This window comes from Pseudophryne corroboree, chromosome 4, assembly GCF_028390025.1.
Source record: "Pseudophryne corroboree isolate aPseCor3 chromosome 4, aPseCor3.hap2, whole genome shotgun sequence".
In the NCBI taxonomy this organism is placed as follows: domain Eukaryota; kingdom Metazoa; phylum Chordata; class Amphibia; order Anura; family Myobatrachidae; genus Pseudophryne; species Pseudophryne corroboree.
Window position 1 is genome coordinate 80209877 of NC_086447.1, and position 22184 is coordinate 80232060.

The window sequence follows — 22184 nt, forward strand, 5'->3', positions numbered from 1 at the left end:
ATCTTTTCAGGCCTTGAAACAAGCCTTTGTCTCAGCCCCTGTCCTTAGACATCCCAACCCAGAATTGCCTTTCATCGTTGAGGTAGATGCCTTGGAGGTTGGTGTAGGGGCTATCCTTTCTCAGAAGGATCCAGATTCCCTTGAGTTACATCCTTGTGCCTTTATGTCCAGGAAATTCTCATCTGCTGAATCCAACTACGATGTTGGTAATCGGGAGTTGCTGGCTATTAAATGGGCTTTTGAGGAGTGGAGACATTGGCTTGAAGGAGCGACCCATACCATTTCTGTTTTGACGGATCACAAAAATCTTCAATACATTGAATCAGCTAAGCGACTGAATGCCCGACAGGCTCGTTGGGCTTTATTTTTCACTCGTTTCCAATTCATTATCACCTTCAGACCTGGTTCCAAGAATACCAAGGCAGATGCCCTCTCACGCAGTTTTCTTCCCGTTCAAGACAACAGTCCGGTTACTCTCATACTTCCGCCTTCAGTCATTCAGGCAGGTCTCACACAGGATGTTTTTTCTCAATTGAAGCTGCTTCAACATCAAGCTCCGGGAAATACTCCTGCTGGCCGTCTTTTTGTTCCTGAGTTTTTGAGAGCAACTGTTTTGGAGGAATTTCATGATAGCAAAGTTGCAGGGCATCTGGGAGTCGCTAAAACTTTTGAATTGGTATCCCGCTCAGTGTGGTGGCCTGGTCTTTCTAAAGACATTAAAGAGTTTGTTGTTTCGTGTCAGGTCTGTGCACAGCATAAAGTTCCCCGTTCTTTGCCTATTGGTCAACTTATGCCATTGAATGTTCCCCTTAGACCATGGTCGCATATCTCCATGGATTTTGTGGTGGATCTCCCTCTGTCAGCTGGATGCACAGTCATATGGGTGGTAGTGGACCGTTTTAGTAAGATGGCTCATTTTTTTGGTCTTCCCCGATTGCCATCTGCCCAGGGATTGGCAGTCTTGTTCCTCCGTCATGTTTTCAGACTCCATGGGTTACCCACTGATATTGTTTCTGACAGGGGTCCACAATTCATTGCACAGTTTTGGAAGTCTTTTTGTGCTTCGTTAAAAATGAAATTATCATTAACCTCCGGTTATCATCCACAATCAAATGGACAGACTGAGCGAGTGAACCAATCCTTAAAACAATATTTGCGTTTGTACTCGGCCAAACTCCAAAATGACTGGTCTGAGTTTCTTCCATTGGCAGAGTTTGCTTATAATAATGCCTGTCATTCCTCCACCAATGTGTCTCCATTTTTTGCAGTTTTTGGTTTCCACCCCAGAGCTAATTCATTTTTCCAACATTCCTCTGTCTCCTCTCTGGCCCTGACCTCTCATCTTAAACTTATTTGGAAAAAAGTGCACATAGCTCTCAGAAAAGCAGCTTTCAGGGAAAAAGATTTTTCGGACAGGTTCCGGCGGCCGTGCACTTTTAGAGTAGGAGACAGGGTGTGGCTGTCGACTCGCAATATCAAACTTCGACAAACCTCAGCCAGATTGGGTCCTAGATTTATTGGACCATTTCTCATTATCAAAAAAGTCAATCCAGTTGCTTTCCGGTTACAGCTACCAAAAACGTTACGGATCGGAAATACCTTCCATTGCTCTTTGCTCAAACCATATGTTTCATCTAGCAGATTTCCTCGTAAAAAACCTCAGGGGAGATCACCAGTTAATGTACAGGGTCAGCAGGAGTTCGTGGTTGAGAAGGTTCTCGATTCCAAGTTGTCCCGGGGTCGGCTTTATTTTTTGGTGCATTGGAGAGGTTATGGTCCTGAGGAAAGGTCGTGGGTCCTAGATGAGGATCTTCATGCCCCAAGGCTCAAAAGGGCATTTTTTCAAGAATTTCCTCAGAAACCCGGATTTAGGGGTTCCTTGACCCCTCCTCAAGGGGGGGTACTGTTAGGCGCCGAGGGTCCGCTCGTCAGTGCGGCCGGCGCCTAGCAACGGGGACGCCACTGTCGGATCGTGTTCCCCGTTGCTGGGTCTAAGTTTATATCATCACTGGTTTCCTGGCTGTGTAGCATGCAGCTGCACGGCATGTTGTAATTATCACTCATCTGTTTTCCTGGCCATGCATCTTGTCAGCTGCATGGCATTTAATCCAATCAGCCTCCAAACAGCTGATTGGAAGACTCTCTGTTAAAAGCACTCCCAGGACTCCTCACAGACGCCGGTGATAGCTTCCTGTTTGCCTGATTCTGCTGCAGAGAGAGTTCCCAGTCCCGGTCTGTTCGTTTGTTCCTGTTCTCAGTGATCCTGTACTCGGAAGTTACCATCTGTTCCTGGAGTCTGATCGAGCACCTTTAACATCTGGTGGCGTTCGTGAGTCGCGGCGCAGCCGTGTGTTGCGGCTTGTCCGCTACTATTTATTATTGTGTTTATTTTGAGTTCTGGAGCTTTGCGGAGGATTCCGCTTCCACAAGATCCACTCTGGTGTCCAGCGGTGCCGGATAGGAGTGTCGGATCCGTGGATCTTTGGTTGTCCTTTTCCCTGGCGGCTAGTCCGCACATACCTTTTGATTTAGTTTAGTTAGCTTGTAACCCCTGGCTTGGTTGCTTAGTCAGAGGGCCCCTTGTTATCACCCTGTCTCGGACTTCCCCTTGTCTCCCATTAAGACCTGCGGGGGCATCGGGGTTGGGCAGACATAATCCGCCCTTCGAACGCGGCTGCCATGGGCTCAAGCAACCATAGTCTCGCAGGGGATTTCTGATAACACGGGCGAGACAACGGAGTTAGGGCGCCAGGGGTTACTAGGCTCTCCAGCTCCCACAACCTGTATTTCATTCCTGTACTCAGATCTCTGCCATAAGATCTTCTCCAGTCTGGAGTACAGGAATCGTAACACATACATCACTTCACTCATCTCAAAATATCTTCCTGCCCGATCTCTCCATTCTACACATGATCTGTGTCTCTCATCCACCCGCATTACTTGTTACCACTAAAAATTACAGGACCTTGGGGGTAATTCCAAGTTGATCGCAGCAGAAATTCTGTTAGCAATTGGGCAAAACCATGTGCACTGCAGGGGGGGTCAGATATAATGTGCAGAGAAAGATAGATTTGGGTGGGGTGTGTTCAATCTGCAATCTAATTTGCAGTGTAAAAATAAAGCAGACAGTATTTACCCTGCACAGAAACAAAATAACCCACTCAAATCTAACTCTTTCTGCACATGTTATATCTGCCTCCCCTGCAGTGCACATGGTTTTGCCCAACTGCTAAAAAATATCCTGCTGCGATCAACTTGGAATTACCCCCCTTATCCGGGCTGCTCCCACTCTGCGGAATGCCCTCCCATGCACAATAAGACTCACCTCCAAACCTTCGAACATTCCCTGAAAACTCACTGCTTCAGACAAGCCTATCAAATTCCAGACCCACCCACATAAATGTTGATGCCTCCCTATCTACGTGTAATTACATCCTCTATGTACAGTCCACACATAACCTCACATATTTTATCTTTCTTCACTTTCACACCCTCCTGACACTTGGCCAACATTGCTGGGTGATCATATCATGCAACCCATTAAGAATTTATCAATCTGGTGGACCATTATGCAATAGGCAGCATCTATCCTTGTGTATCAATGCCTATTTCCTTATAGATTGTAAGCTTACAAGCAGGGCCTTCCTACCTCCATGTCTGTCTGTTTTTGCCCAGTCTTGTTCACTGTTGTTCCAATTATAAAGTGCAACGGAATATGCTGTGATATATAAGAATCTGTTACTAAATAATAATAATGCCATGGCTTCCCTTTTGTGAGCATTAAGGAGATGGGGCCTCCAGTTCGTATTATGTAACATTATTATGCCCTCCAGTTCATTTTATACCACATTACAATGAGAAGGGCCAGGGACGTAACTAGTTTATTACAGGCCCCAAGGTAAAGTTTATAAGCACTCCTATGTACCGCCCAGTGGTGAAAAATATATATGACACATGCAGTGTCATACTGGGGCATGTAGGGCCCACCGGGGGATTGCAGTGGTAGGGGCCCATGTTTAGAGGTGTAGCCAGTCCAGAGAGGGTGTGGCTTGCCACCTCATTGGTTTGACCAATGATTAGAGAGTGCAACTTCTGGGCACTTTCATAAATATATACAGTAAATTCAGCTGCTGCATGCATGATAATGTGCCAGATTACTTATCAGCAATGCACTGTCGAAAATACACCATAGTCCAGTATAAGGTAACATATGTACAATGTATCATTCAAGTGCACAGTCTGGAACCTAATCCTTAGAGCAGGAGGTGGGCCCCCAAGCAGTGGTGCCCAACAGTGGTTTCCCCTGTATCCCTGTGGGCCAGTCCAAGCCTGGACACATGTAAATTTGCATTATAGGTGGGCCCTTCTCAGCTCTGGGCCCCATAACAGCTGCACTCCCTGCACCTATGGTAGCTACGCCCTTGTATATAACACATGTAACTGTGACAGGGAAGGTGGCCCCTCTCTGCTCTGAGCCCCAGAGCAGCTGCACTCCCTGCACCTATGGTAGCTACACCCCTGTATATAACACACGTAACTGACAGGGAAGGTGGACCCTCTCAGCTCTGGACCCCATAGCAGCTGCACTTCCTGCACCTATGGTAGCTACACCCTGTATATAACACATGTAACTGTGACAGGAAAGGTGGGCCCCTCTCAGCTCTGGGCCCCATAGCAGCTGCATTTCCTGCACCTATGGTAGCTACGACCTTCTACTGTATATAACACATGTGACTGTGAGTGGTAAAGTGGTCCCTCTCATCTCTTGACCCCATAGCAGTTGCACTACCTACATCTATGGTAGCTACACCCTTGATAACTGCTATGAGAAGATAAAGGAGTTGCTCAATATCAATGCAATATCTTGAAAGTAGAGGAAAAAATACTTTTTCTTACGGTCACTCTAGTATTGAATTTGTAATGGTATGATAAATAAAAACGTAACTTTTATTATAGAACATTTTAAATAAGGTGAGAAAAAAAAACTATAATTTACTCTGTCTTTCTCTTTATATGTACACTGCTCAAAAAATAAAGGGAACACTAAAATAACAAATCCTAGATCTGAATGAATGAAATATTCTTATTAAATACTTTGTTCTTTACATAGTTGAATGTGCTGACAACAAAATCACACAAAAATGATCAATGCAAATCAAATTTATTAACCCATGGAGGTTTGGATTTGGAGTCACACTCAAAAGTGGAAAAACACACTACAGGCTGATCCAACTTTGATGTAATGTCCTTAAAACAAGTCAAAGTGAGGCTCAGTAGTGTGTGTGGCCTCCACGTGCCTGTATGACCTCCCTACAACCCACATAAGTGGCTGAGGTAGTGCAGCTCATCCAGGATGGCACATCAATGCGAGCAGTGGCAAGAAGGTTTGCTGTGTCTGTCAGCGTAGTGTCCAGAGCATGGAGGCGCTACCAGGAGACAGGCCGGTACATCAGGAGACATGGAGGAGGCCGTAGGAGGGCAACAAACTAGCAGCAGGACCGCTACCTCTGCCTTTGTGCAAGGAGGAACAGGAGGAGCACTGCCAGAGCCCTGTAAAATGACCTCCAGCAAGCCACAAATGTGCATGTGTCTACTCAAACAATCAGAAACAGACTCCATGAGGGTGATATGAGGGCCCGACGTCCACAGGTGGGGGTTGTGCTTACAGCCCAACACCGTGCAGGACATTTGGTATTTGCCAGAGAACACCAAGATTGGCAAATTCGCCACTGGCGCCCTGTGCTCTTCACAGATATAAAGCAGGTTCTCACTGAGCACATGTGACAGACGTGAAAGAGTCTGGAGACGCCAAGGAGAACGTTCTGCTGCCTGCAACATCCTCCAGCATGACCGGTTTGGCAGTGGGTCAGTAATGGTGCGGGGAGACATTTCTGTGGGGGGCCACACAGCCATCCATGATCTTGCCAGAGGTAGCCTGACTGCCATTAGGAACCGAGATGAGATCCTCAGACCCCTTGTGAGACCATATGCTGGTGCGGTTGGCCCTGGGTTCCTCTTAATGCAAGACAATGCTTGACCTCATGTGGCTGGAGTGTGTCAGCAGTTCCTGCAAGACGAAGGCATTGATGATATGGACTGGCCCGCCCGTTCCCCAGACCTGAATCCAATTGAGCACATCTGGGACATCATGTCTCGCTCCATCCACCAATGCCACGTTGCACCACAGACTGTCCAGGAGTAGGCGGATGCTTTAGTCCAGGTCTGGGAGGAGATCCCTCAGGAGAACATCGGTAACCTCATCAGGAGCATGCCCAGGCGTTGTAGGGAGGTTATACAGGCACGTGGAGGCCACACACACTACTGAGCCTCATTTTGACTTGTTTTAAGGACATTACATCAAAGTTGTATCAGCCTGTAGTGTGTTTTTCCACTTTAATTTTGAGTGTGACTCCAAATCCAGACCTCCATGGGTTAATAAATATGATTACCATTGCTAATTTGTGTTTGATTTTGTTGTCAGCACATTCAACTATGTAAATAACAAAGTATTTAATAAGAATATTTCATTCATTCAGATCTAGGATGTTTTATTTTATTGTTACCTTTATTTTTTTGAGCAGTATATAGATCCTGTATGGAGTGCACTCACCAGACTGTTATTAGAGCAAAGCAGGGGTTTTATTGAAGCATCATATACAACATCACACCACCGACGTTTCGGTCCTATCTGGACCTTTGTCAAGGTTCAACTGACACCCACATAACCTATCTATATATAGCCATCACCTTAATTGTACTCTAATAAAAACCGACACAGAACATAAATGACATGGACATACATATACATACACTTTTTAATAATGTTACCTATTCAGATCTACTCATGTCCCCACACGGCTAAAACATCTCATCCATCCCGTGTATTCAAACACTGGGCAGGTACTTACTCATTCCCGCTTCACCCGCCAATCCCTCTAGACCGCACGCTGGCGGGAGCGGAAGCAGCCACAACTTGCTTGGAACGCATCCACATGATCTCGTCATGTGATGCCCGCAAGCAACCAATACTTTCAATACTAGACGTCACGTGTGTTACGAGCGTCATCACGTGCGACATACGTCATCACGTACGGCACCCGCGTCACCACGCACTGTTTAATACACACTTTACCCGCTGCCCGGCAACATAGTTACCTAGGCAACCTTAGTTTGTATCTGTGCACCTCACTAATACACGTATAATAGAGATACTATAGTCATATAGGGTGATCATTATGTATCCCCATATGGCGATTATAGGACATGAGAGGATCCGATGGCACATAGATAAAAATGGTTAGAGAATACAAAACATTGTGAAACCATCACATTAACCATATATAACACATATAGATATATAATAATAATAATATGGACAATGTGCAGACAAGGCTAATACAGACCGGAACACATTCAAAAATTATAAAAGAAAAAAAGGAAAAAAAAAGGAAAAAAAAAGGAAAAAAAGGGAAAAATCTTTATGACGGGACATCAAATCTAACAACAGGCCAATCCTCTCCATATTATAGGAAAATATTGAAATGCACTGATTAATTTAGGCCCTTAGGGTAAACAGTCTCTATTTTATGTATCCAGTATGCCTCTCGGCGTAGAAGGATCTTGGCACGATCACCACCCCTAGAGAGTGGTGGTATTCTGTCTATAACCATGTAGCGTAACGCCGTCAATTGGTGTTGATGTTGTACAAAGTGACGTGCGACTGGCTTATCCGACCCACCAGTTTTCAGTGCCAATCTGATGTTTGACCGATGGTTTGAAATCCGTTCACGGAATGATCTTATTGTCTTGCCCACATATACTAGTGAGCATGGACATATCAAGATATATACCACATAATCAGAGGTACACGTTAGACGATGCTGTATTGGTATCCGTCTACCATCATGTTGGTGTGGGAAACTATTTCCAGTCAGCATGCTTCTACATGTGGTGCAATTCGGGCACTTATAGCATCCCAATTTTTTTGAGGGTAGCCAGTTATCTACTTCTTTACCAACCGTTTGGTCAGGGCGCATAAGCATGTTTCGTAGATTCGGTCCCCGTCTGTATGCAATCAATGGTTGCTTTGGAAGAATGTTCTTGAGTGCACCATCTGTAGCCACTATATCCCAATTTCTCTTAATAGCGGATCGCGTAGCAAAACTACCAGTATCGTATGTGGTAAGAAACACAAATGGTTTTTCGGTACTCTCCGCCAGATTCCTTTTGCCGACCCTAAATCGCTGTTCAGCTGTTCTCAAACATCGTTCAATTATATCCGGATGGTATCCCCTATCCAGAAATCGATGTTGCATGTCTCTAAGTTGATCCTCCAGAAACCTTGAGTCCGAATTATTCCTCATGACTCTAATAAACTGGGAAATAGGTAGGCTCTACTTAAGGGGTTTTGGGTGGTAGCTACTATAGTGCAATAATGTGTTCCGGTCTGTGGCCTTCCTGTACAATTTAAATCCATAACCCCCATCCATGGCAAACACAGTTACATCCAAGAAATTGATTGACCTATGATCGCATTCCATCGTAAATCTAATTGGTGTATCCAATCGATTTAGATGCGATACCATATTCTCCAGGGCAGCTTTATCTCCAGACCATAAGAAAAATATATCATCTATAAATCGTTTGTAGTAACCGATACTACCCCCAAACATCGGCAATATGTACTGTTGTTCATACTCATCCATATACAAATTTGCATACGCCGGGGCTATGTTACTTCCCATCGCGGTCCCGAATGTCTGGAGGTAGTATCGGTCACCAAACTTGAAATAATTACACGTAAGTGTCATATCCAGTAGTTCCAACAGGAATTCAACAGGTGGGTGCTGTTGTTGGTTCAGTATTAATGCTCTTCTCACAGCAGCCATACCTTCTGGATGAGGTATGACTGTGTATAGAGAGGACACATCCATAGTCACAAGTAGCCAATTTTCATCATAACCTTTTATTGCTTTTAGCCCATTAATGAAATCATTAGTGTCCTTGATATAGCTTTTTATTTTCTTTACACATGGTTGGAGATGGGTATCCAAATAGCGTGCAACAGGTTGAAATAATGATCCCCGGGCAGAGATGATTGGTCTGCCCGGAGGAGCATCAATGCATTTATGCACTTTGGGTAAAGTGTATAAGATGGGACATATAGGGAAGTCTGTTCGCACAAAAGATGATACAGTCTCACTAATGACACCCATACCCAACGCCATGTCCACTATCATATCCAATTTCTTTTTAAATAATGGCATAGGATCACTATCCAACACTCTGTAGGTGCATTCATCACCAAGCTGTCGTAAAATCTCTTCATTATATGTTATTGTATCCTGAAGTACAACAGCCCCACCCTTGTCTGCTGGATGTATAGTAATGGTGGGATTATCTTTCAACTGCCTTAGAGCCATCCTCTCTCCTTTGCTGAGATTGGGTCTACTCCTCACATTCTTTTTCATAAAATCATTTACCGATTGATCCATCATACGCGAAAAAGTTTTGATATTAATATTATTTGATGGAGGATCATAGGTAAGTTTCTGTTTGAACTCAATGTCAGGTGTGTCACGTTTATTCTCCCCAAATTTTTCTTTAAGTCTTAATTTGCGAGACAGACAATAATTATCTATTTTCCATCTCATTGGACTAAACGAGACAGTAGGGATAAAGGATAATCCACGTGACAAAACCTTTTCTTGGTCCAAACTTAATGTTAGTGAGGAAATGTTGATTATTTTGTCCGAGGGTTCTTCTGAGGTTTTTTTTACACTTTTTTTTGGACCCCCTCCTCGGGTGGGGCCTCTGGTGTCTACTTGTACTGGGTCTAACTGTGAGCGTGTGGCCACCCGAGAAAAAGGCTGACGTTGACTGTTTCTAGGATCTGAATTATCTCTATCTGAGCTAGAGGCAGTAGAATACTGATCAAACTGATATTGACCCCTTCTGAATCGGGCGTCACGCATTCTACGAGGGTGGAAAATCATTCCCCACTAACCAACCATATACCCTATGTTCACGATAGTCTTTCTCAACTGTCTCAAGTTTACTGCGCTTGAAATTAATTAAATCTGTTTTATACTTGTCTACCTGTAGATTCAATTTAGCAAGCCAATCCTCAGTTTTATCATTTTGAAGAATACTTTCAAGTTGATCTTTATTTGAGCTTAAGTCACCTCTTACTTTTTTGAGTTCCACACCCACCTCTTCAATTACCAGTAGCACCAGATCTAATGAGCATTTGTTTAAAATCCCACACCATCGGCTGCAAAACACAGGGTTATTGCGGCCGATGGTGGGGACATTCCGAACCCGGAACCCACGTGGAATCTGTTTCTTCCGAAAATAATCAGATAGAAACTGTCCATGCAACAATAAATCAGTTTCACGTTTGTTCAGATTCAATAGTTTGTAATATACATTGATGGCTTTCTCTCCTGGGATAGCCCCAAAATCAGTCAAGTTAATGAGAAGACGTTCAGCATCATCATCTGTGTAGGCCACCTGTCCATACTCTGCATTAGATAGGAGTTCAGGATTCACTAAACTCTCCATGATGTTAATAAAGATATAACGTAGACACAGAACAACACCAAATATAGATGTAACTATGTTGCCACAGATACAGGGAAAAATACTAAAATACAAAAATATATCTAGCATGAATAAAAAGAGTCAAAAAAAAGCAAAAACAAAAAAACAGCAAATGATAGAGAATGGCCTCCAATCTTCACAATGGAAAGTATTCATCCACCATATAGTCATGTGATGGCATCCAAAACTATTCAGGTAATAACCACATTTAGTACAATCCATGTAATTCAACCTTTACTTTCTGGGTGCACAACAAAAAGTCCATATGTCTTCCAATAGGATAGTCACATAGTAATCCAAACAAAACCAAGGTTGTCTGCACTCACAGTAAAACATGAGGTTGCTGGGGTGTCACTCAAATTCCATTAGGTCAGGGCACATTCCTTTTCCCATGAATAAATATAGATCCTGTATGGAGTGCACTCACCAGACTGTTATTAGAGCCAGCAGGGGTTTTATTGAAGCATCATATACAACATCACACCACCGACGTTTCGGTCCTATCTGGACCTTTGTCATGGTTCAACTGACACCCACATAACCTATCTATATATAGCCATCACCTTAATTGTACTCTAATAAAAACCGACATAGAGCATAAATGACATGGACATACATATACATACACTTTTTAATAATGTTACCTATTCAGATCTACTCATGTCCCCACACGGCCAAAACATCTCATCCATCCCGTGTATTCAAACACTGGGCAGGTACTTACTCATTCCCGCTTCACCCGCCAATCCCTCTGGACCGCACGCTGGCGGGAGCGGAAGCAGCCACAACTTGCTTAGAACGCATCCACATGATCTCGTCATGTGATGCCCGCAAGCAACCAATACTTTCAATACCAGACGTCACGTGATGACGCGCGTAACACACGTGACGTCTAGTATTGAAACTATTGGTTGCTTGCGGGCATCACATGACGAGATCATGTGGATGCGTTCCAAGCAAGTTGTGGCTGCTTCCTCTCCCGCCAGCGTGCGGTCCAGAGGGATTGGCGGGTGAAGCGGGAATGAGTAAGTACCTGCCCAGTGTTTGAATACACGGGATGGATGAGATGTTTTGGCCGTGTGGGGACATGAGTAGATCTGAATAGGAAACATTATTAAAAAGTGTATGTATATGTATGTCCATGTCATTTATGTTCTTTGTCAGTGTTTATTAGAGTACAATTAAGGTGATGGCTATATATAGATAGGTTATGTGGGTGTCAGTTGAACCTTGATAAAGGTCCAGATAGGACCGAAACGTCGGTGGTGTGATGTTGTATATGATGCTTCAATAAAACCCCTGCTGGCTCTAATAACAGTCTGGTGAGTGCACTCCATACAGGATCTATATTTATTCATGGGAAAAGGAATGTGCCCTGACCTAATGGAATTTGAGTGACACCCCAGCAACCTCATGTTTTACTGTGAGTGCAGACAACCTTGGTTTTGTTTGGATTACTATGTGACTATCCTATTGGAAGACATATGGACTTTTTGTTGTGCACCCAGAAAGTAAAGGTTGAATTACATGGATTGTACTAAATGTGGTTATTACCTGAATAGTTTTGGATGCCGTCACATGACTATATGGTGGATGAATACTTTCCATTGTGAAGATTGGAGGCCATTCTCTATCATTTGCTGTTTTTTTGTTTTTGTTTTTGCTTTTTTTTGACTCTTTTTATTCTTGCTAGATACATTTTTGTATTTTAGTATTTTTCCCTATATCTGTGGCAACATAGTTACATCTATATTTGGTGTTGTTCTGTGTCTACGTTATATCTTTATTAATATCATGGAGAGTTTAGTGAATCCTGAACTCCTATCTAATGCAGAGTATGGACAGGTGTCCTACACAGATGATGATGCTGAACGTCTTCTCTTTAACTTGACTGATTTTGGGGCTATCCCAGGAGAGAAAGCCATCGATGTATATTACAAACTATTGAATCTGAACAAACGTGAAACTGATTTATTGTTGCATGGACAGTTTCTATCCGATTATTTTCGGAAGAAAGAGATTCCAAGTGGGTTCCGGGTTCGGAATGTCCCCACCATCAGTCGCAATAACCCTGTGTTTTGCAGCCGATGGTGTGGGATTTTAAACAAATGCTCATTAGATCTGGTGCTACTGTTAACTGAAGAGGTGGGCATGGAACTCAAAAAAGTAAGAGGTGACTTAAGCTCAAATAAAGATCAACTTGAAAGTATACTTCAGAATGATAAAACTGATAATTGGCTTGCTAAATTGAATCTACAGGTAGACAAGTATAAAACAGATTTAATTAATTTCAAGCGCAGTAAACTTGAGAAAGTTGAGAGACTATCGTGAACATAGGGTATATGGTTGGTTAGTGGGGAATGATTTTCCCCCTCGTAGAATGCGTTACGCCCGATTCAGAAGGGGTCAATATCAGTTTGATCAGTATTCTACTGCCTCTAGCTCAGATAGAGATAATTCAGATCCTAGAAACAGTCAACGTCAGCCTTTTTCTCGGGTGGGCACACGCTCACAGTTAGACCCAGTACAAGTAGACACCAGAGGCCCCACCCGCCCTAGAGAAATCAGTCAGCTTCACAGAAGACCAGAATGTGCTGTTTTTGTTATGGCAAACGATTTATAGATTATATATTTTTCTTATGGTCTGGAGATAAAGCTGCCCTGGAGAATATGGTATCGCATCTAAATCGAGTGGATACACCAATTAGATTTACGATGGAATGCGATCATAGGTCAATCAATTTCTTGGATGTAACTGTTTGCCACGGATGAGGGTTATGGATTTAAATTGTACAGGAAGGCCACAGACCGGAACACATTATTGCACTATAGTAGCTACCACCCAAAACCCCTTAACGAGAGCCTACCTATTTCCCAGTTTATTAGAGTCATGAGGAATAATTCGGACTCAAGGATTCTGGAGGATCAACTTAGAGACATGCAACATCGATTTCTGGATAGGGGATACCATCCGGATATCATTGAACGATGTTTGAGAACAGCTGAACAGCGATTTAGGGTCGGCAAAAGGAATCTGGCGGAGAGTACCGAAAAACCATTTGTGTTTCTTACCACATACGATACTGGTAGTTTTGCTACGCGATCCGCTATTAAGAGAAATTGGGATATAGTGGCTACAGATGGTGCACTCAAGAACATTCTTCCAAAGCAACCATTGATTGCATACAGACGGGGACCGCATCTACGAAACTTCCTTATGCGCCCTGACCAATCGGTTGGAAAAGAAGTAGATAACTGGCTACTCTCAAAAAAATTGGGATGCTATAAGTGCCCGAATTGCACCACATGTAGAAGCATGCTGACTGGAAATAGTTTCCCACACCCACATGATGGTAGACGGATACCAATACAGCATCGTCTAACGTGCACCTCTGATTATGTGGTATATATCTTGATATGTCCATGCTCACTAGTATATGTGGGCAAGACAATAAGATCATTCCGTGAACGGATTTCAAACCATCGGTCAAACATCAGATTGGCACTGAAAACTAGTTGGTCGGATAAGCCAGTCGCACGTCACTTTGTACAACATCAACACCAATTGACGGCGTTACGCTACATGGTTATAGACAGAATACCACCACTCTCTAGGGGTGGTGATCGTGCCAAGATCCTTCTACGCCGAGAGGCATACTGGATACATAAATTAGAGACTGTTTACCCTAAGGGCCTAAATGAATCAGTGCATTTCAATATTTTCCTATAATATGGAGAGGATTGGCCTGTTGGTAGATTTGATGTCCCGTCATAAAGATTTTTCCCTTTTTTCCATTTTTTTCTTCCTTTTTTTCTTTTATAATTTTTGAATGTGTTCCGGTCTGTATTAGCCTTGTCTGCACATTGTCCATATTATTATTATTATATATCTATATGTGTTATATATGGTTAATGTGATGGTTTCAATATGATGCACAATGTTTTGTATTCTCTAACCATTTTTATCTATGTCAATGAAAAATGAGAACTACCTCAACCGCGCTCAGCTTAATGAAGTCCACTTGAATGTCTTAACCGTTCAGCAGTCTGTCAGTTCGAAAAAAGAGAGGAGGTCGTCTTCCAATCTTTTTTATATCTAGTCCATAGGATGGAGAAATTCCCTCTGGGTTAGTCCAAAGTCCCTCAAAAAGAAGAATGGAAGAACAATATCGTGCAGTATGTCCTAGATTCGGGGACGATGGGTATTTCTAGATTCTGTAGTTAGTCATGATGGTTCGTACCGTACTCACGTTCACAAAGGAAGAGTTTCCACTCATAAAGGTTTCTTTATGGGTCCAAACTTCTCCTAGCTGGATGGATTGGGGTTCGCTTTCCTTCCAAATCCTCCCAAAGTGATACCACAGTGCAAAAGACAGGGAGAAGAACGACCCAATCAATAAATCACAATGGCGTTAATTTTATCCACCCCACTGCTAGCTGAAAGTTAAATCAGCGTACCGTACTCACACTCAGAATGTATTCAATAATCACGTAAAGGTATCTTTTAACCGTGGTTAAACGTTCAGACAGATCAACTTAAATGTCAGAATATAAATGGGCAAGCGTACCCCACTTACAGTCTTCAAAGGAGATGTCAAGCCCGTAGCGGTTTCTTTTTCCACTCCCTGCCTATGAAGTGGACCTCCACCGTCAAAAACTTCCAATCTCGGTGAAATAAAACATATATCACGAGTGGGAAGTGAGTTAAAAAATGTATTACAATAAATACCAATTGGGCACAATCCTAATGGACAGTCCAGAAGATGTTAACACAGTCTAAAAGATGAGATAGATCCGGATTACCTCACCTCAAAACATGGTAGTCTGGAAGGTCCGAGCCCTCACACCAAAGCGTTTCGACCAGGAGGTCTTTGTCAAGGCCTTGCCTTGCCCAATTGGTATTTATCCGAATCTAGGACATACTACACGATATTGTTCTTCCATTCTTCTTTTTGAGGGACTTTGGACTAACCCAGAGGGAATTTCTCCATCCTATGGACTAGATATAAAAAAGATTGGAAGACGACCTCCTCTCTTTTTTCGAACTGACAGACTGCTGAACGGTTAAGACATTCAAGTGGACTTCATTAAGCTGAGCGCGGTTGAGGTAGTTCTCATTTTTCATTGTCCTTGTTGTAAGGTGTTGGGTGACACCAGGGTTCTACACAACTGCAGCTGCCCAGAGCGCAGTGGTTGACTATTTCTGTATTTTTTGTGTACATTTTTATCTATGTGCCATCGGATCCTCTCATGTCCTATAATCGCCATATGGGGAAACATAATGATCACCCTATATGACTATGGTTTCTCTATTATACGTGTATTAGTGACGTGCACAGATACAAACTAAGGTTGCCTAGGTAACTATGTTGCCGGGCAGCGGGGTAAAGTGTGTATTAAACAGTGCGTGGTGACGCGGGTGCCGTATGTGATGACGTATGTCGCACGTGATGACGCGCGTAACACACGTGACGTCTAGTATTGAAAGTATTGGTTGCTTGCGGGCATCACATGACGATATCATGTGGATGCGTTCCAAGCAAGTTGTGGCTGCTTCCGCTCCCGCCAGTGTGCGGTCCAGAGGGATTGGCGGGTGAAGCGGGAATGAGTAAGTACCTGCCCAGTGTTTGAATACACGGGATGGATGAGATGTTTTGGCCGTGTGGGGACATGAGTAGATCTGAATAGGTAACATTATTAAAAAGTGTATGTATATGTATGTCCATGTCATTTATGTTCTATGTCGGTTTTTATTAGAGTACAATTAAGGTGATGGCTATATATAGATAGGTTATGTGGGTTTCAGTTGAACCTTGACAAAGGTCCAGATAGGACCGAAACGTCGGTGGTGTGATGTTGTATATGATGCTTCAATAAAACCCCTGCTGGCTCTAATAACAGTCTGGTGAGTGCACTCCATACAGGATCTACATTTATTCATGGGAAAAGGAATGTGCCCTGACCTAATGGAATTTGAGTGACACCCTAGCAACCTCATGTTTTACTGTGAGTGCAGACAACCTTGGTTTTGTTTTTATATATATATATATATATATATATATACACATAGAAAATAGTGGTAGGACCCAGCGCCTTCAGTGATGCATATTGTTCTAGTGTGGATAGTAAATCGATATGCGTACCGGAAATAATTATGATTTCAGTCAGTGTATACAGCCTTCCTGCGTTGTATTCATCCTGGTTATTCAAACTCCCGGAGAATTCCAATGATCCAGTACGCCAGCCAAAGTGTAGGAAACAAATAGATGGACAATGATAGTGTAGTATTTCATCTACAAATGGTGAGGGAGATTATGGTCTTTTGTGCTGTGAGTGCAATTTTAAACATGTAACAATCAGTGCAGGTCAGGGCTGGCCAAACCAGTCCTCGAGATCTACCAACAGTTCACATTTTCCAGACTACCTAGCTGGTGCACAGGTGTAGTCATTACTAATTAAGAAGTGCTGCATTCATTCCTAACTGACCATTCTACAGATCTCCAGAAGGCCTGGAAAACATGAACTGTTGGTAGATCTTGAGGACCGGTTTTGCCAGCCCTGGTGTAGGTGCACCCTTCGTGTAAGTTTAGTGCAAAAAAGTTGGTATCCTTAACCAAACAGGGAGAATGGTTATAATGGTACCTTCAGTGCTTAGGTATCTTGCGTATAATAAATTCTCTGAGGTCTTCTCCTAGATTTATATAAATGTAAAAATGCATATCTGCTTGTCCTTGAGGAGGAGTGGAGAGTACAAGGACAAGCAGATAAGTTTTTTTACATTTATATAAATTGTACGAGTCCACCTATTATAATTTTTATTCTGTTTTATTTTGTATATTGTCTATGTGATTAAATTTCTTTTTACTTAAATACTACACCATGAGTATCATTCCCTCCCTTTGGGAGTTCTATATTTAAGGCATTTACCCTTAATCTATAGGGGGCACAGCTACAGGGGGCACAAACCAGGGTGCACAATTACTCCGGGCACAACTGCAGGAGGCACACCTACTAGGGGCACAACTACTCCGGGCACATCTACTGGGGGCAAATCTACAGGGAGCACAACTACTGGGGGGAAATCTACAGGGGGCACAGCTACAGGGGGGCACAACTACTGGGTCCATAAGCACTGAATGTACCATTATAACTATTCTCCCTGTTTGGTTAAGGATACCAACTTTTTTGCACTAAACTTACACGAAGGGTGCACCTACACTGATTGTTACATGTTTAAAATTGCACTCACGGCACAGAAGACCATCATCACCCTCACCATTTGTAGATGAAATACTACATTATCATTGTCCATCTATTTGTTTCCTACACTTTGGCTGGCGTACTGGATCATTGGAATTCTCCGGGAGTTTGAATAACCAGGATGAATACAACGCAGGAAGGCTGTATACACTGACTGAAATCATAATTATTTCCGGTATGCATATCGATTTACTATCCTCACTAGGACAATACGCATCACTGAAGGCGCTGGGTCCTACCACTATTCTATATCTTGCACTTGGACTTTGAAATAAGGTCTAACCAAATAGGACTTTTCTACAGCGGCCATCTTAACTTAAGAAATGATTTGTTAAGGCTAATGATTTTATTTTGTTATATATAGACTTATTAATTAATTGGATATATTTTTAATACATTAGACTTGGTTAATAGGGAGCAGCGCTAATTACACCACTATCTTGAGATATATATATATATATATATATATATATATATACTTAGGTTGGACCTGTGATTCAATAAATTTATTAAGATTTTTCAAAGCCCTGGAGTGACGCTGCCATTTGTTTAAGTGTTACCTGACCCAGAGCGGAGGGCACCCAGGCAATTGACGACAAGGACCAGGAGTGCCGGGCATTAGAAACTTTCTATATATATATATATATATATATATATATATATATATTTATATATATACAGGTTGAGTATCCCATATCCAAATATTCCGAAATACGGAATATTCCGAAATATGGACTTTTTGAGTGAGAGTGAGATAGTGAAACCTTTGTTTTTTGATGGCTCAATGTACACAAACTTTGTTTAATACACAAAGTTATTAAAAATATTGTATTAAATGACCTCCAGGCTGTGTGTATAAGGTGTATATGAAACATAAATGAATTGTGTGAATGTAGACACACTTTGTTTAATGCACAAAGTTATAAAAAATATTGGCTAAAATTACCTTTAGGCTGTGTGCATAAGGTGTATATGTAACATAAATGCATTCTGTGCTTAGATTTAGGTCCCATCACCATGATATCTCATTATGTTAGACAATTATTCCAAAATACAGAAAAATCCTATATCTAAAATACCTCTGGTCCCAAACATTTTGGATAAGGGAGACTCAACCTATATATATATATATATATATATATATATATATATATGCAGAATAATTACACTGTAAGGTTGTGTACCAACTCATGTTTGCTGGTTTTGGTTCAAATTCATCGGAGGGCTATGGATTTGCATAAACTGCCTCACTGTTTTTTGGTTTTGGATCTAGATTGTTTTTTAAAAAAATTATAAAAACAGCTAAAATCATGTTATTTTTTGCAATCCAAACCCAAAACATGAAATTAGGATTTAAAATCTGAATTCCGAGCAGCGGGAAGATTCGAACCGGGACGCGGTTCAGATCTTCTCCGGAGATCCGGGATAGGTTTTGGTTAATTTCGAATCCACAAAATTTGGATGCGTTCAGATTTCTGGAGAACCAAGCAGCACATCTTTAGTCTGTACATAGACATTTTTTTTAGAAAAATACTTCTAGGCAGAGGTGTATCAAGGTGTCATGGTGCCTGGAGCAAGGTATGTTTCGGCACCCCCCTCCCCTGTACTGAATTGGAGGCGCTGCCACCAGGGCCGGTTCTAGACCTTGTGACATCCAGGGCGAAAGTTTCCTTTGGTACGCTCCCCCACACACACACACACACACCCACAGGGTAAGCATAGTGCGCCAAAAATAGGAGCGTGGCTTCATAGGGAAGGAGCGTGGCTTCATAGGGAAGGGTCGTGACCACAGTTATGCCCCCTATAGTTATGGACCCAGTAGTTGTGCCCCCTGTAGCTGTGCCCCCTGTAGATGTCCCCCCAGTAGTTGTGTTCCCTGTAGATTTGCCCCCAGTAGATGTGCTCCCTGTAGATTTGCCCCCAGTAGATGTGCCCGGAGTAGTTGTGCCCCTAGTAGGTGTGCCTCCTGCAGCTGTGCCCAGAGTAATTGTGCACCCTAGTTTGTGCCCCCTGTAGCTGTGCCCCCTATAGATTTGCCCCCAGTAGTTGTGCCCCCTGTAGATTTGCCCCCAGTAGATGTGCCCCCTGTAGCTGTGCCTGGAGTAGTTGTGCACCCAGTAGCTGTGCTTGAATAAGTTGTGCCCCCAGTAGGTGTGCCCCCTGTAGCTGTGGCGCCAGTAGGTGTGCCCTTGTAGCCTGGCCCCGTAGCTGTGACCCCAGTAGGTGTGCCCCCAGTATGTGTGCCCCCTGTAGCTGTGGCCCCAGTAGTTGTGCCCCCTGTAGCTGTGGCCCCAGTAGGTTTGCCCCCTGTAGCTGTGCCCCCTGGTAGCGCCAAAAACACAAAATAAAAAAAATAAAATACTCACCTGCTCTCTTCTGCTTCCTGACTGCTGCTGGCCGCATCTCCACCATCCGTGCGTCGCGTGACGTCACACGCAAGTCACGGACCGGAGGGGAGGAGGGACGGGAGCGGAGAGGAGGGACGGGAAGGAAGGGGAGAGGAGGGATGGGAGGGGAGGAGAGGGAGAGATTTGAAGCAGCTCGGGATTTCAGCTGTCAGTGACTGACAGCTGCGGCTGCAAGCTGCTTGTGGCTAGACAGAGGTTCCGGCGGAGTCGAGCTGCGGCACCCTATACTGTCTTGGGCGCCTGGAGCTTGAGATCCACCGGAACCGCCCTCCCCACGCCTCTGCTTCTAGGGACTGTTTATGAACTATGGATATGTTTTTTTTTCCAGAATTTTTGTCTGTCTGTTCATTCTGGCATCATACATTGATGCATTGATACATTGAAACGGAGGTATGTATGATCATTCTCAATGTAACATCAAAGAGACGAACAAAAAAGGAAAAACCAGATGAATGACAATGGGTGCATGCAGTGTGCAGGCTCCTCAAGAGAATCCTTCCAAGTAATGCACCGGAACCCAAAAATGGCCTCAGCACAGGGGTGGGAATACCATCAGCAGTGAATAGGTTAAATAAAAAATATTCTCCTAAAATACCACTTGGTTTGCATATTTTTGACATAAAAACCATCAGAGTGAGGGAGCATTGATGTCTTATTATATGTATTATGTCTGTATATGTGACTGTTTTTTATTACTACATATTGGGGGTCATTCCGAGTTGATCTCTCGCTGCCGTTTTTTGCAGCGCAGCGATCAGTTAAAAAATGGCAAATCTGTGCATGCGACACTTTCAGTCGCACTGGCAGTCGCAAGAAGATTGACAGGAAGTGGGAGTTTCTGGGTATCAACTGACTGTTTTCTGGGAGTGTTTGGAAAAACGCAGACGTGGCCAGGCGTTTGCTGGGCGGGTATCTGACGTCATTACCGTGTCACTCATCGCAGCAATAATCGCACCTGATAAGTAACTACAGGGCTGGTCTTGTTTTGCACAAAAATGCTGCACAGGCGTTCGCACTCCTGCAAAGTGAAAATACACTCCCCCGTGGACAGCGACTTTGCACGGTTGCTAAAAACTGCTAGCGAGCGATCAACTCGGAATGAGGGCCTTTATTTGGTGCAAACATAGAAATGGCGTATAATGGTTTACATGCAAATGTTGCATTTGTGCTGCAGAATTTTACACTAGATTCTGCACTCAAAGCCTCTATAATGTATTGTTCTTCAATAATCTAGCCTTAGGGGCATTCTAGAACTGGAGAGGATGCAAAAGTAAAACAGTCACCGACCTTTGTAGGATTTTATCTTTTCCACTAAACAACCACTTTCTTCAATAATTTTGTTTTCAATTGTTTGCTTCCCCATCCCGAAATCTCGTAGCGTTGACAGAGTGAATCGTCTCATCACTCTCCAGGTTTCAATATCAGCAAAAGCAATTCCTGGGTGGAAGGAGCAAATAGTTATCAATATTTACATTTCTGAACAAGAAAACAATGATACAAGGGGGTAAATTTACTAAGATGGGAGTTCTATTTAAGATGGGATGTTGCCCATAGCAACCAATCAGATTCTATTTCTCATTTATCTAGCACATAGGTTCTCAAACTCGGTCCTCAGGACCCAACACAGTGCATGTTTTGCAGGTAACCCAGCAGGTGTACAGGTGTATTAATTACTCACTGACACATTTGAAAAGGTCCACAAGTGGAACTAATTATTTCAATTGTGATTCTGTGAGGAGACCTGGAAAACATGCACTGTGTGGGGTCCTGAGGACTGAGTTTGAGAACCTGTGATCTAGCACCTTCTAGAAGATAATACATGGACTCTGATTGGTTGCAACATCCCATCTAAAATAGAACTCCCATCTTAGTAAATTTACCCCCAGGTGTTACATGCTGTTTATTTAGAGAGAC

General features: G+C 43.0%; 1 pseudogene; it reads right to left on the reverse strand.

The window, feature by feature from the left end:
• The window catches only part of LOC134911121 (cytochrome P450 2C15-like), a 132933-nt pseudogene that overhangs the window by 74138 nt on the left and 36611 nt on the right, over positions 1 to 22184 (reverse strand).